The sequence below is a fragment of the Candoia aspera genome, chromosome 1 (assembly GCF_035149785.1).
Source record: "Candoia aspera isolate rCanAsp1 chromosome 1, rCanAsp1.hap2, whole genome shotgun sequence".
Lineage (NCBI taxonomy): Eukaryota > Metazoa > Chordata > Lepidosauria > Squamata > Boidae > Candoia > Candoia aspera.
In genome coordinates, this window is record NC_086153.1 from 74,659,732 (window position 1) to 74,676,501 (window position 16,770).

Here is a 16,770-nt window from a genome sequence, read left to right on the forward strand (position 1 = left end):
ATTCCACATTTGAAGGACACTAGTACACATTTGGAGGCTTTATTAAAGCCAGCTTTACAAGATACATAAATCTTACCATTTTAAAAAAATTTCTGCAGAAAATGTGTGTTCTCTTACTGGCCTGCCACATTGTCAGAGTCCCACTGAGACAAGGATAAACACAGCTAGAAATTAATAACTAAGTATAGAGCTCCAAACACAAAGAAACCCTAATTCAGCAAGGTTTGTTTTTTTGCACTAAAGGGCTTAACACAAGTGGACCCCTTTCACATAATGGATGAATGCACAGATGGGAAGTGTGAGCTTTGTGCACATCAGTGGAATGTGGAGCTAAGCCTGAAAAAATCAGATTATTTTTTTACAGTATGTATGTGTGTATGATACAAGGTAGCTAGATTCGATTAAAGTGGAGATGGGTACACCTGTGGATGACCCAAAGGACCCGGTTGAGGACAAACCACTGGAGGAGATCAATCTGTGTGGTCACTAAGAGTCAACGCCAGCTTGATGACATGTAACCAATGTATGATGAACTTCATTTTTATTATAATCTATGAGAAGAGCCACACTTCAGCAGCACAGCATATGCAGAATGTCCAGCTTCAGTTCTCTTCCATCTTCATTATGCCTTGGAGAAATTCTTGAAGAGCTGCTGCAAAGCTGAAACCAAGGTAGGCAACCTGGTGCCTTCTGATGTTTTAAATGGTGATTCATATTAATACCAACCAACACAATAATGGGAGTTATAAAAAGATATGGAGGCTGTCAGGTTGTCTACAGAAGACAGACAATACTGAGTCAGGTGGAATAAACTATCTTGGTGTTTGCAGTTTTTTTTATGTTCCATTATTATTATTATTATTATTATTATTATTATTATTATTATTATATAATCTTTGCATATGGATTGTAAACCACCCAGAGTCCCTTTTGAGGGAGATGGGCGGTGATAAATTCGATCACCATATTTATTTATTTATTTATTTATTAATCTCAGTGTTGATGATCATTACAATAACTTCCAGGCAAAGGTGGATATTCTAGGATTAAGTTTCCAAACCTTGTCAGTTTCATCCTGAAGGACAAAAATGCTAATTTTTAATTTGCCTTTGGATGAGTAACTCAAAAATATCAAGCAGGAAGACAAGCACAAAACCCATTTTAATCCTTGTGTAGAACAGACATACTATATTTATAATCCCCTGAAGCCCATTGCAGTGTAACCTTTTTGTCACAAGAGGGGGTTATTGTCAAAAGTCCATGTGTCTAGCCACAAAACTCAATTTCATAACAAGCTGAAATGCAGCAAAGGAATGGATACACTCACTGAAGGATCAGGCTCTGCTTCTATTGGCATTTGAGCCACTAGTGAAAGGCAACAGGGTGGGTACCCCCCACGCCCCGAAAGGGCCCTGGGTGGAACACCCCAAGAAACTAGAATGTAAAGTAATCTGCCCTACCTCTCAATTTTCAAATGTTGTGATTAGCCACTGTCTTGTGTAGAGATGTAAAACCTACACAGTGTTAAAAAAAAAAAAGAAATACTGAAGGAAATTAACATATAAATATCTTTTTAAAGGACTCTTCAGGTGGCAGAATAGGGTAACTTGTCTTGCCTTGGAAGCTAAGCAGTTTTCTGCCTGGTTAATACTTGTATGAGAGACTTCTAAGGAATAGCAGAACTGATACTTAACTGACATGTTGCCATTTTGCACACCACACCAAACTACAAATTAGCCAGTCATATTTTAAATTAGGGTGTTGTGTGAATCCAGTCGCTGTAGTTAGTTTATGATTTAGGGTATTGTGTGAACCCTGAAAATTGAGTTAACTGAGTGACACATGGTTATCCAGTTAATCCTGGATGAAACATGCCATGGGAACATAGCTTCTCTTTCTTTCCAAAATATCTATCCTGTTTTCATTTTCTTTATGGTTTAAGTATAAAATGTAGATGACCTTTTTCTTACACTAAAGGTACTTACTGCACCTAAACAACAACAAAGAATGAAGTCAGTATCAAAAACAACATACTGCAACCATTGAATCAGTGGCGCCATAATGGACTGCCCTGTGGGTTCAGCACTTCGTTGCAAGGGTCTCTCAGCAGAGACGGGTCCAGAAGGCATACAAGTAGTCCTCGGTTAACAACCACTTGTTCAGCGACCATTCAAAGTTACGACAGCGCTGAACGAGTGGAACTTAAGACTGGTCTTCGAAGTTCCAGCTGTCCCAACATCCCAAGGTCATGTAATCGTGATCCAGGCACTTGGCAACTGGCTTGCACTTACGGTTGCAGTGTCCCATGGTCACGTGATTGCCGTTTGCAACCTTCCCTGCCAGCTTCCCACAAGCAAAATCAATGGGGAAGCTGGCAGGGAAGGTTGCAAGTTGCTCCTGTAAGTCACTCCCACTCCCTCTGCTTTTCCTCCCATGGAGCCTGGCTATGCAGTACGAGATTCCAGGGATTCTCATTCACCGTAGCATGCACCCACCAACAGCACCCCCCTGCCCACACTCTGTAGTGCATGTCTGCCTGGCTGTGCTTACACGGCACTGTGGCAGCCACCTGCGTGCCCTCCTGCACCTGGCAGCAGCTATCCCTGGCCTGGCCTTGCTTGTGCTGCACGCAGAAGCCACTTAGCCACCCACTGGCCTGCTTGCGAGCCACCCAGGACTTGCAATTTCCTGCTGGCTTCCCCATTAACTTTGCTTGTGGGAAACTGGCAGGAAGTCAAGAGATCCTCACTTAATGACCCACAGTCCTCGCTTAATGACAGCAATGGGGACTGCTGGAAATGCTGTCACTAAGCAATGGGGTCACGTGACATCACACTTTACAATCGCATTGCTTAGTGATGGAAATTGCAGTCCCAATTACTGTTGTAAAGCGAGAACTACCTGTACTGTATAGCAGGGGCAAGCAATCTATTTAGACTTCCATCACCATTGACTATGCTAGTTGGACTTGATAGGATTTGTAGTCCAAAATAACTGGAAATCAAGATCAGCTTATATTGTGGGACTCTAAGAATACATTCCCCAAAGTCTCTATGTACTCGTATTAAATTTGTCTTGTCCTGAGGAAGAGGTCTTAGTATTGTTCTTTCCAGACTGTTGGCTTTCTCAACCATTGTTTCCAGTGAAGTTTTTATTTTTACAGAAAGCAATTGGGGGAGCAGAGAGAAGGGTTCATGAAATGGAGAAATCTTACACTTCAGTCAGGGATGACAGGCACCTTGAACAGTCAGTCCTGGAGCAAGAAAAGAGTTTTGAGAAAGCAAATGTGTAGTTGCTCTCCTATCTGGGAAACCAGGAAGGCTCATACCTTGATTTATTGTGGGTGTTCTGTTTACCAGTGTTGATGTGAGGAAAAAATGGATGTTGAACTAGGAAAAAATATATAAACAGAAAAAAAGCAACATGACTCAAAGAAAAGATCAGATAAGATAGCAGACTAATCTGACTGAAACCATCTCTGTCATGGGTTCGCATAAATGCCATTTGCAGGGATTAGCTGATGCTTAGCGTGGTCTAGAATCACATCTGCTATTCCATAGCAATCTGAAAAACCATACACATTAAAACAAGCCTGTTGGTTTGTCTACCATATTTTTCAAGTGGACAGATTCAACTAGAAAGTGGGAGAAAAGTGGTAAGATCTGGTAAAATGCTTTTCCAAAAGATACAGCAGTAAGTAACCAACACAGCCAAGAATAAGGCTACTGTTGGGCAGAGTAAGGAAGCTGCCTCAGATGACAGGTCCTGCAGGGAAAGACCAAACCATGCGGGTCCTACAGCTCGCCTTGGGCTTGCTGAGCCTGCCGTAAGGTGTGACTGTATTCTGCAACTACCAGCCCATCTCTTTAAAGTGCTTATGACTCTAACCTTACCAGAAAGAAATAACCATCTCTTCTGGATTCAGCTTAGCTTGGTTCACTTACTCAAAGACCTTTTTCCTTGCTCAGCTATATGGGGATTATCACAAGACACACCAAGCACTCAGGCTGATTAACATAAACGTACACACTGCCATTCTAGCCCCATCCCGCATCCTTTGGTGGCTTTTCTGTGTGTACATGTGTCATCAGAATGGGGAATGGGGGCCATTACTCAGCTGACCCCTTCCTTAAAACAACCCTCATCTGGAGGGACCTGAGCTTCAGTCATCATAGGCTTTTCATTTTGTTTTTATTGGTTTTGCTGTTGTGGTTCCTAGTATCCTTATTTCTCATCTTTATTTTTGTATTGTGGACATTTTAATCTTACTGTTTGTTATGGTTTATTATGTTGCTAATCATGAGGAGACCTTTAGAAGTTATGGTGGTGCACCACTTTACTAAGTAAATAAATACATTTGAAACCAACAGTTGACTTTTGTTTCAAATTCTGGTTAGAATTGCTCTGGGTTCACTTACCGCGGTAGAGGAGAAGCATGGGACAAAAAGAAAATGCTGCTGTGCACGTTCACTTAGCTAGGCTGAGTGGAAGCCTTTGAGTAACATGCACATCTGGGATGAAAAATACGACGCAAATCCAATCTCATGCTATGGTCATGGGCATCCACAAAGGGGCTGTCAAAATCTGCAAGATGGCAGGCACAGTGTCGTGATCCCTGTCCCTTTTGTAGATAGTGTGAAGTTGCCATGGGTACAACACCATGTCCACCGTCTTGCAAATTTTTATCCCCCCTCCCCCATGGCTACTGCTGGTTATGGTTACTGGTAGAAACCTTTACACAAACTAAGGAAACCTTTCCCCCTCATGATGCCCTTCCAGATCTGTTGGATATAAGGAAATATTCTATCTCCATTTCCCATCCCTAACTCTACCTCTATTTCCTATATCCCTAGTCACTGTCAGTCACCTAACCTCCTTCCAAGACAATGGGTCAGTAAGCCTACCAGATTTTACACATCTCTAAGGGGGAACACACACTTCTTTAACACTGGTACAGCTAAGACTGATTTGAGCCTGCCTCTCTCATGGGATGGGGACAAGTCAAAGGCAATATGGTAGGAACAAGGCAGAAAATGATGCTGTGGTAGCAGGCTTGTGCTGAGGCTAGGACAAGTTGGGGACATGACCTTCGTGAAACTTGAGCAGATTATCACGACTGTGTTCTTGTTCTTGCTCTTAGATCTCTTTCAACTGCCCCTCTGTGCAATGATGTTGCTGAGCTGGAGGTCCAGCCTTGCCACTGGGCAAAATAAAGCATCTGATCTGCAGTATTTTAAAAGATTCTCAGTTTTAATCTGTATTTTTACTTCCCCTGGGAGGCCTTTTCTGCCTTAGCTACCAAACATATTTGATTGGCACCAAATATGAGAAATCTTTGACTCTGCATCTGTTGGGGTGGCATCTCACTGCGCAGGGTATCTCAGATCAGCCTTGCTGAGCCCCCCTCAAAAGCTTTGAAGTGGCCCCACTTCGGTTCTGTTTTCTCTCCTTAAAATGCAGTCAGAGACGCCATCCTTTTCCTTGCACACACATTAATCTTCTCATTTATTATTTCAGCTGCCTAAGCCTTCTCTGAGGTCTTTCAAGGATGTGTAAGTATTTTCCAAAGAGGAGATGTATGCAGATGAGAACAGCTATTAGCTCATTTCCATAGTCTGACATTCTCAACTTTGATAATTTGTTATTTAATAGTCTAACACAATGATGAGAAGACTTCATATGTATCCCATGGGAATGCCTCCAAGAAAAGAAACAGATGCAAACAAAAATAACCCACCACTTTATCATTGGCCAGTTGCATTCTGGTGGGCCATACAATAATGCAACATTTTAAGATCTGGGTTCTCCAGATATATCAGAACTGTAGCTTCCACAATCCCCATACAACATAGCTGACAGTTTATTCATTTATTCTATTTATATTCTGCTTTTTTAACCAAAGTATTCAAGGCAGCTAATAGTATGTAAAATACTGTTCAAAATACCAAAACATGTAGTAAAATTAATATTAAAATTATAGACAGAGATACATGCCCTGTCCGTGCTACCTGGGAATCTTATCCATTATAGTCCCAATATATCTATAGTGCATCAGATAAGAGGTAGCTACATTAATTTCTAAGAGGTTTAAGGAGCTTTTCAACATTCTCTTTCAAGTAAAATATTATATTGCTACCTATTTTTTGTTGGAAGTGTTAGCAAATCCAGCATGCCTCATTAGCATGTGCATTAGCATGTAAATTGAGTTCATCTCAAGATGCAACTCTGAGGAAGCTGTTTGTTGCCACTCCCACTTCCTCTCTCTCTCCTCCTCCTTCTTCCACCCAGGGAGAAGCAAGCATGCTGCTCTGCTCTCCATTCATTAGGGCCATGTGCTCAGGCCTTGATGAAGGATTCTGCCCCTTTCTTCCACACAGCTCTTAGCAGCTGTAGGGCTAAGGATGAATTATGTATAGAGACAAAAGAAGAACAAAGATTTCATCTTTTTCACCAAACATGGATGTAACTGGACCAAGAATAAAAATGAATAAGATATTATTTCACTTACTTTTAAATCTACTATGTCTAAGCGTGTGATTCTTTATGCTTGGGAGAGCTGAGTGTGTAAGATCCATAACCTGTGTTTCTCTGGCATGCTCATTAAAGCTATTTTAAGATATTTTTTTTTATGTGCCAGCTTCTCAGCTGTGTTAAGCTCTGCTCCATTCAGTGTTTCTAGCAGGCCACCAAATGGCTTCATCTATCAGGGATGGGGGACCTATGGCCTCCAGATATGGCTGAACACCAAAGTCTACCATCTCTCATTATTGGCCATGCAGGAGAAGATAGTTGGGAGTTGTAGAGAATACCTACATAATATCTCCATCTTTTATATACTGGGTGACTGAACTACTCTTGGCTCAGTCTGGGATTGGTTTGACATTTACAAACTTTATAAGTATAAAAAAAAAAAGTAAGATGAAATCACAGTTGAAATATTGGCACATAGAGCTCTCTCTCTCTCTCTCTCTCTCTCTCTCTCACACACACACACACACACACACAAATACACAGACACACACCTACATTCCTCCCCACCCCCATTCTGGATTTTGTAATTTGGTTTTACATGCTTCAAACCTAACACTCTTCAACTGTCATGGCAGAGAAACAGTGAGATTGTTCACACATTGTACTAAGCCATAGTTCAGTTAACAAGACTATACTAAACAAACAGAAGTCACAAGTCATAAGTTGTACACTATGTTAAACCAAACCAAACAAACTACTTTACAGTTTTGCATGGTGTGAAAAAAGCACAGCCAAGTAAAACTAGAAGCTTTTTAAATCTGAAAAGGACACAAAAAACACAGAAAACACTGGAGAGAAACAATTGAGAAGACTTACCTGAAACCTGAAGATATTCATCAAACAAAAGGCTGCTTGATTGGATAATACAGCAAGCAGTGGAGGTTTCATCACGAGAAAGAAGTTCATGTTTCTAGATTATGGTATATTTATCTCCAAACCAGCTGATTTGATAACTGACCATAATTGTATAGCAATCAGTAGGAATGTTACTGAAAGCAAGCTGGCTTGGGTGTCTTGATCAGCTGACTGACCATCTATAAGATCCCATTTAATATTCTGAATTGGAAACAAATTATTTGGAAATCACACTCCATTCCCATTAGCACACACATCCATTTGCCAAAATAATAACAGGGAATCCAGCAACTTAGCTCCATTATTGACCACCCTAAACACTGAAAATTGAATAGCATTCTTGGACTACGTCTTGGACATCAGCAGATGTGACCATATGTTTTCTAGTATTAGTAAGTGGCACTTAATAGTGGCTTACCATCTCCCCAACAGTTTCTGATGAATAGAATCAGAAGCTGAGGAAGTTCAGGTAAAGGAAGCAGAGAATTTCTGCTTCAGGCAGATTCTTTTCCTGTAGAAAGAAGCAACATATCTAACAAGGAATTTGTGTTAGGATTTTTTTTTCTTTATGATCTGCTGCGTTTAGTCTCACTGTCTTTATTTCTCTATTCAGGTTTGAAAATTGTATGTAATTTCAGTCTTTATTCTTCAGATGGGTGTAAAGATAAAATATTGTATTTAGACAATCCTTGTGATTTGTGATAATTTGGAAACTTGGCAGTCTTTCTTCCAAGACTCTGCCTGACAAGCTTCATTTATAGCAGCCTAGTGCTATTTTGTGGAAAGTGCTCAGAAAAATGGGAACCCCAAAACATCTCATTGTCCTCATGAAAAACTTATACAGGTCAGGAAGACACAGTATGAACAGAACACGTGAAACATGACTGGCTCCAGGTTGGCAAAGGAGTGAGACAAGGCTGCATACTCTCCCCTTATTTATTCAACCTGTGTGTGGAATATATATTAAGGGAAGCTGGATTGGAAGAAGATGAGTGTGGTTTTAAAATTGGAGGAAGAAACAACAATAACCCGAGCTATGCTGATGACACTACCCTGATAGCTGAATATGCAAAGGATCTGCAAGCCCTAGTACTAAAAGTCGAAGAGCACAGTGAAAAAATGGGACTAAAATTAAATATAAAGAAGCAAACTAATGACAACAGGTAGAACAACCAGCCTTAGAACTGACAATGAAGATCAATATGGTGGTGGATAGCTTCTGTCTTTTAGGATCAACCATCAACAGTAAAAGAACAAACAGCCAAGAAATACGCCACAGACCAGCACTCAGCAGAGGAGCCATGAAGGCCTTGGAAAAGATATTCAAATACTGTGATATACCTACAAATATCAGAATCATGCAAGTCATGGTATTCCCAATGACACTCTATGGAAGTGAAAGTTGGACTTTGAAGAAGGATAGGAAGAGTATTGACGCTTTTGAAGTTTGGTGTTGGAGAAGACTCCTGAGAATACCATAAACAGCTAAGAAAACAAACTGATTGATCATCAAACAAATCAACCCAGAGTTCTTACTCGGGGCACAAATGACCTGGCTCAAATTATCCTACTTCAGACACATTATGTGAAGACCAGCTCTCTGGAAAGAGCTCTAATGCTGGGAAAGGTGAAAGGAAAGAGAAGAAGAGGACGACCAGCAGCAAGGTTGATGGCTCAGTTATGGTGGCAATGAGTGCACCATTGGGAGACATGAAAGAACAGGTTAGGGATAGATTGTCACGGAGAAAATCTATGTGGCTGCTAGGAGTTGAAAATGACTTGATGGCACATGATCAATCAATCAATCAATGCCATTTTATTATCTTCCCAGATCATTATGTTTTTTCTTTAGGATTTTTTAAAAAATATATCTTTTTCTAGTAAACTCCTGTAAAGCTGCTTTACCATGATCTGAACAGCTCCACAAATTATCTTCTCTGAATATTTGCATTTTAATATTAAAAGTAAAAAAAGGCTTTTATATTTTAACTTTTCTTTTTTTAAATAAAAATTGATTTTGTTTATCTCTTGTGGGATTACTCTATTTCCCAAAGAAGTAGCTATATGCTTTTATGCTACATGGCCAGGAAAAGATATGGCTCCATTCCTGTTTGTCATGGGGGGTTTGGAGTCTGAGTTGGAGAACAAGGAAGGGCAGCCAGGCCTTGGGGCAGCCTTGGAGGGTGAGCAGGCAGTGACAGGGGAGTCGGACAAACAGCTGCCTGGGCAGGCAGAGGAGGTGGGGCTGGCCAGTGAGCAGCAGGGACAAGTGCCGCTGCTCAGCAAGGATGAGGATGCAGAGTTGCCACCCCTCCCAGCCCCAGAGCAAGGAGAGCAGAAAGGAGAGAGGAACAGCGGAGGTCAGTGAGGCTACTCGCAAAAAAAGCAGCCCACCCTCCTAAATAAGCTCCACCTGGGTCTGCTCTTATTTAAAGGGAGCCGCAAGCCCAGACCGGTCACTGGAAGGAACTGTCTGTTTACCCAGACTCCATGTGCCTTGACTCCCAATTGGAAACCTCATTACTTGACTCTGGACTGACTGACAAACCTCCTACAACATCTGGACCTTTGCACTTTGCTTGACTACTCTTGTTTTGAACTTGGAACTCTCCTAAGGCAAGCTCACTGGACTTTTGGGGGCTTGTTTCTTGTAGTGTGTGTGTGTGTGTTTGCGCTCACACTTCTTTTGCCGCCTGTTTGTTTGCTTCACAAGTTCCTCAGTAAAGTTTGCAACAGCCTCCCTGGTGTATTGTGTGTGACTGGCCTGGGATAGGACACTGCTGATATTCTGGAAGTCCCTCAAAACCTGGTTATGCCGACAAATACTGGGGACTGGTGAGGTACTGAGGCAGCTCCATTGTGGTTAACGTCTGCTGTTAGCCTTTGTGATTTTTAATTTTTTAAAATAATAATTGATTTTTATATGTTAACTGTTTTATAGTCTTATTGTATGCCGCCCAGAGTCACTTTTTCGTGAGATGGGCGGCCATACAAATTTGATGAATAAATAAATAATAAATAATAAAAAAGACACTGCAGAAATTAAGTTACTTTTTGTATTTTGACCATTTAACTGAAGCAGCACAGAGTGTGAGGGTCTTATGTCTCACACACACTTGGGTTAGGGGAATAATGCCAGGTCAGGTGCCCCAGGAAGGTAGGTGGTGGCAGCAGGAACTACCAAAGCAGGAGGTCAGAATATGAAGACCTTTGGGAGGAAAAGGTCTGAGACCAGCCTCCTACTATACTAGCTCAGGAATCTGTTACAACCGCTTTATCTTTTTTTTCTGAGCAGGAAGACAGTTGTGAATCCAACCATTGCGGTTTGTTAACCATGGTTTATAATGCAGCATAATCTATGATTCTAGATAACTATGGCTTATTCAACAAATCATGGTTAAGCAAACTGGCTTAATGTGACATGTGAAACAGATCATGCATCTTTAAACATATGCCTGAAATGTTTTCAATATTTATACTCCAAAATTGAAATTGTGAGAAAGAATGTGTTTGCACACATATATAGTATATGATTTAGGATATACCAGTATCATATACCCCAAAATGTAATTGTATTGTAAACCCCAAAATATAAATTGAGAAGAACAATCCCATGTTCGCATGTAAATGGGTCATGTCATGTTCGCCGTTTCAATGTCTTTGATACATCGTAACGTTTCGCATGTCATTAGCTGGATGCGTGTTTCATCTTTCTCGGGAGGATGGGAGTAGTTATCTTTTGGCTTTGCTTTGGAATGTATTTATATTATCTACTGCGCTCAAGGTTACTTTCCCAGGCTAGCAGCTCTGACGATTGCTAGCACCTGTGACGGGCGGGGCTGTTACGAGGGAGGCGGGATACGTTTGAAGCAAGGGTTTAAGTTTGTATTTGGCGCGCTTTTGCTCATTCTCAGCTTTCTCTGTATTTGCCTTTAGTTCCTTAATAAATCAGATTTCATATAGCAGCCTCTTGTGAGTCTGAGTATTTGGGCTGGGGCAATCATTACAGATCATATCAGTAGGGAGATGCGACCGGCTTCAGTTTCTTGGCCTGTGCACAATTCCTAGCGAAAGATTTGCTTCTGTGGGTGCAGTGGGCCTTTTGTCAGTCGTAAACGTGAATTCAGGTTGTAATAGGAAGGAAGGAAGGAAGGAAGGAAGGAGAAAGGACTTGTACATTGTATCATCCTTCATGGTAGACAACCAACAGAATTAGGCAGAAAGGAGTTAGAGTTTCAATTGTGAAAACGTATTTTTAAAGTGATATTATGAGCACTCAGTTTATTTTCTGTATTGTTCTTTGTAGACAGAAGGCTTTTAACACTTTTTAAAGTGTTTATGAATATTTTTCCTTATGGCTTTTCACTTGAATTCAGTGAAAAGTTCAGTGTTGCTTAGAGTGGTGAAACCCAAGAAGTAGTAATCATTTTTATATTAAGTTGTCACACTGAAGGCCAGGAAGCCGATCCAATATGCCTTGTTATTGTTCTTCATCCAAAGCATGTAGAAACAAATGAAGGTTAACCACATGTGTGGTCTACTTCCTGAACTAAAAGCTCCACTCGTTCACATATCACTAAACCCAGACTTATATATCACTAAACCTACTCAACTCAGGCAAGGTTTGAGATCCAGAAACAGTGCCCCATTTTAATATCTTCCAAAGAGACTTGGCTAGTTCCACTTTGGCATTATTCTCACACCACCTGGTACTTTCCCATGAGTGTCATTGCCTCATCCAGTCACATGGGAACCATCTATAGTTTCGGGAAGCACCTTTTTTTTTTTTTTTGCTGGAAACGTAAATTGTGTCGTCTTTGAAGTCTTCATTCTGGCACTTTTTCACATGCTGTGTAGGCTGAAACTTCCCTGAGTAAATCTTTCTGACTCTGTGGCTTGTTCTGAGTAGGTCTCACACACTCCATCTTTCACTCTGGCCCATTCCCAGACAATAAGACAGAGTCATAAAATGACGACATATGACTGTAAAACTATGATACACACACAAACGATATGTGGCATAAAACTATACGACGCTATATCATGGCATTACATGAAAATATACCACCAATGAGATATATGGTTCATTAACTAACGCAGTTGTAGCTGGCTAATATATTGTTACACTTCCCATTTAGATCTTAAATCCCACCTTCTGGCAGTTTTCTAGGGATGAATTCTAGAGGCTGCTAAACATCATAGATTAACTGCTTAATCTGGCAGGGGAATTCTGGGAGTTGAAGTCCACTCATCTTAAAGTTGCCAGGCTTGAGAAACACTGGTATAATGTCTCAAACTGCCTGAGACAATCATGGGAAAGCTCACTCTTCATAGTGCACTATCTATTTGAAGGAAAGCTCATTTTAGGAAGGATCAATTGTAAGTAGAGAGCAGGAAGGAAGAAAAACATCTCCACTCTTCTCCTTACAGACCTCTTCCAACTCTTTCCCTAAATTACTTTTCTCTGGATATCTGTTCACTTTTGCAAATATGTATCTGGAAACCGATGATGAAAAAGCAGATGGCAGAAGGAATTGGGAATGGAAAAATAGCCAGGTGGAGGACTTGACAAGTTTTAGTTTCCCTTTGCTTAACTTTGCTTAAACACTGCTTAATACTGCCCCTCCTAAGGACGACAGGACTTGGGATTCTGATATTCATGGACGTGTAATCTGCTGGTTGGAAAACTGTGGAAACATGCTGGCTTTTTATCCCACCTGGCGTTTTGAAGAGACTGCTTTGCTACCTGCCTTGCATTTGCACTAAGAATTCCTTTACACATTGTTTTAGTGCTGCTGTTGCCTCCACCATTAGGCTCATCTGCACATCTGCACCCCAACCCTCCACGAAGGTAACCTCTGCTCATCTGTTCTTGCTCTACGTCAAAAGCTGTGCTTTGCAGCCTCTTCTGGCACAAGGGTGCTGGGCTGGGTTTCTGCAGCACTCCATTTTCTTGTAGGTGACGCCTCTGCTCCAGCTGGTGAGGAGGTGCTGGGGTGGGCATGCCCGCTCTCCTCTAGTCACTGGCTGCTGCCTTCCTTGGTCATTCCATCCTGGGCTGCTGGACTGGTGAAATGGTACAACTTTTGTTTAGTTATTTACCAGTCCATGTTGAAACAGTGAACCTTCTCTTTTTTGCTTCCCTTTCTTTTTAAGTCAGTCCCATGGAAATTAGCAGGGAAATGGTAAAGGGAGAAGAGGCTGGTGGTATCTGGTTGAAAGGAGAGAAACTCTGCAAGAAAGATAATAGGCAGGAGAGGGAAGGATCCTCTGTGTGTGTGTGTGTGTGTGTGTGTGTGTTCAGGCAAATACAGCAAGGAAGCAAGCAAACCTCAAATTTCTTCCTGAGAATAATAAAGAGTTAGGAGAAAACCTCCATTTCCCCTCCCTGCTTCCCTCCTACTGCAAATGTTCCTCCCAGTTCTCCTGTACAAGAATCCAGTTACATGTTTGGCTTCCTGATGTTCTCCTAATGGGGCTTGCAAACCAAGAGCTAAGAGATGACATCTCTGTGGAATAGAAACAGGGGCTGGGATGAAATTGGTAAAAGCTTCCCCTTCTAGCTCAAGTGAAAACAAGAATGGTGAAACAGTGGTGTCTTTTTTCTCCCACTGTTCCATAAGTGGGCTGGAAAAAAGCTCAGAGTGAGCAGAGGGTTGGACCAGATGACTTTAAGTCACTTTCACCTATGTCATTCTATGATTCTGTGACTGCTGGATGTTGTTTGCTCACACGAATGGAAACCACATGTCCTCAAAGACCTTCCCATAGAAAGCAAAGTGACTGGCATGCACCTTCCTGGCATGGGTAGAAGGATTAAAGAAACAAGAGACACCCCCTCCCCAAGCTGTAGGCTGTGGTAACTCTCATCTGAACAGAACATATGACCAAAATTTGAAATCTGGACAGTAATTTCTTAAGCCGACTTCATTTGCAGCCAGCGTCAGCATGGGAGACAAGGAGCTTAATTGCCCTCAGTTTCTCATTTGTCCGGGAGCATCTCTTTACAAGGTCTCTGCACTACTTACCCCAGAATCAGTTCTCTGGTGCTCAGTGATGTTATGGCATCTTATGTGTTGGACAGCTGAGCTGATTCATATAATGCAAACCATGAAGAAAAAAAAGGTTCTATTTTTTTCTATTCTCAGTGCTGAACTTCTACAGAGCTTCTGGGCGATCTGGATTCCCATTTGACAAACTGGTTGTTCAACCAGCCTCATGGCTCCTGGGCTTCAACTGACCATGTCTTCTATTCACAGGTTCTTCAAGGGGAAATTGGCATGACAGCTTGATATGTCTCCCTTTTAGCAACTCCTTGGAATTTTTTTAGAATGTGGCTAAGCAAATGCATAATGCCATGCAAAATATAAAATGCAACCAGGATTTATCTGGGCTGTTGTGACTGTTTGCAACCGTTCCCTTAAACTCTGCAACTCACACAAAGGAAGTTGGATTAAAATTGACAAGAATTTGCCTAGTTCTCCCTTCTTTCTGGGAGGGAACCACCTGTACAAAGCACCAAGTTGTTGGTTTGTTTGTTTGCTTTTAACCCCCAGCTTGGATGGTGTGAAAGGTTAGTAATTTATTTTCCTTTCTTTCATTATTGTGTGGAAGAGAGGAAAGGATTTTTGTTGTTCCAGGACCATCTCTCTCTCAGTTCCTCTCCTTTCCCCACCACAGGCATCCTTCAGCATCCTGTTCCTGGTATCTGTCTGATGTATTGTTTAGAATGCATCTCTTCTACTCCAGTTATTCATAAACCATGGTTACAGGTATTAGGAAATGGCTGATGACAAAATTGCCACCATGCTATTGTTTTCAGTGCAAGAGAGGAATGGTGGCTTGGCACCATTGCAGCTTCCTCTTTATACAACTGCTGAGGTTTTTTTTTTTTTGCAAACAGACTAATACATATAACATATACCAGAAACAAGGATGGTTGGGTTACTGGTAATGTATTCTGCATAGTATGGGAGGGAGGTTGAAGGGCCTCCAGGGCCTGTAGCAGCTTAAATAGTGACATTTTTTTGCTCTTTCATTTTGGTCAATGGGAAATCAGCACTGACTGGCCCATGGTGCTCCTGCATTTTCTTTGTGTTTGGAAGTTGGCAGGATGACAGCTTTGGCTTCTAAGTAATTTAAATGGATCAAAGGGGAAAGGAGTGCTGGGCAGAGGCATCCATAAGCTCATCAAGATTGGGGGTGGCGGTAAATGATAAAAGCAGCTTCATATTGATACAACAGAAGCTCCCATCATTTGCACATCATTGTGACATTGCACACATATGTGAGCGGGTGGAGCAATTCTGCTTTCATCATTTTGATGAAAGTGTTAGATCCTACTGCCACCTCTAGAACTGGGTGAATTGCATACAGACTTCTGCCCATGTTGTTCATCTTCCTGGCATATTTTCATACCTTCTAATCGCAACTGATCTTCCCCAGAGATCAGGCATTAATGTGTGGTTTCGATACATTCCAGAGAGTCAAACCATATGGGAAGAAGTCTTGCCTGTATCCAGACTGATTCATGAGCAAAATAACTCTACCAGGGAAAGTACATCTATGCAAATAACTGAACCTGTTTTCAGAGTAATCTTTTGTGGAAAGCAATAAGTCCCTGGCTTAAAACTATGCCCTGCCTCGCTTTGTCCAGCAGAGAAGGGAATTCTGGGAGTTGAAGTCCACACATCTTAAAGTTGCCAAGTTTGGAAAACAGTGATCTAAGGTAACATCTCTACTTTCCCCATCCTGCCTTTTTGTTCATGGCTGCATCTTATTAGTGTTTTTTGTTGGCTTTTTCTTTTCTCTATATAGCTAGTTTACATACTTTAACTTTCTGCCCAAACCATTCACACTGGATATTAAACCAGATGGTGTACACTTGATACATTTGCCATGCTTGCAAATTTCTGATTTTGTTGGTGCCGAATGAACGGAGGAGGCCCTGTAGTAGGATCTGTTCCTCACTTTGAGCATTGTTGTTCGGCACATGCCTCTGATGACAAAGGCGAAGGCAGTTATTTATTTAATGGAGGATGAAGTGATTGCTGTTTATACAGTATAATTTCAGGGTCTTGTGGGGTGGAAGAGGCAAGGTTTTATTATCAAGGTTCTTAATTACAAGCCAAATCTGAAAAATAAATGTTTACTGTCTAGCTTTCCACTCTGTAATGATCTGGTAGTGGAACCTAATTCTTGTTCATGAGTTGGCAGATCTGTCTAGAGTTAACCTGACAACCCTGGAGATCAGGCACAGATTTCCCAATCACTGGGCCAGGAACTGAAGGAGGAAACCACAGATAGCAAGAATGTTGACACTATAATCAGGGATTTCTCTAGTCTGGAAATTGAAAGAGCCAATTCCAGTCTATTGTCTTCTCC